The sequence below is a fragment of the Podarcis bocagei genome (genome assembly GCF_964188305.1).
Source record: "Podarcis bocagei genome assembly, chromosome: 9".
Classification (NCBI taxonomy): Eukaryota; Metazoa; Chordata; class Lepidosauria; order Squamata; family Lacertidae; genus Podarcis; species Podarcis bocagei.
In genome coordinates, this window is record NC_138134.1 from 5136632 (window position 1) to 5137025 (window position 394).

Below are 394 nucleotides of genomic sequence, written 5' to 3' on the forward strand. Positions count from 1 at the left end.
CACGTGCGCGAAGGACAAACCCGAGAGCTGCGGGAGGGTAGAGGAGACGCGCGGGCTGGATAGGCCGCTTCCGGGTGTGTCATGGAGGAGCCTTCTCCCGCCCCCCCTTCGTTTATTTCAATGCCTCCCAGGGCAGAAGTGGGAAGAAATCAATCCAGGGATCTACATCCACACCCCAGTGAACAGAGAAGTTCCAGCTCTTCCGAGATCAGTTTTCATTTTGTGGTCAAACATTTAAGTTTGGGGGTTTCTTTTTTTAATATATCGTTTTTATTCAATTTTCTGTTTTACAGTTTAGAATATTCATTTAAACATCCTTAAGATATCATGGTTCATTTTGCATATCATAAATCCCTGCATGTTTTATATAAACTATACCATTCAGTATTCCACT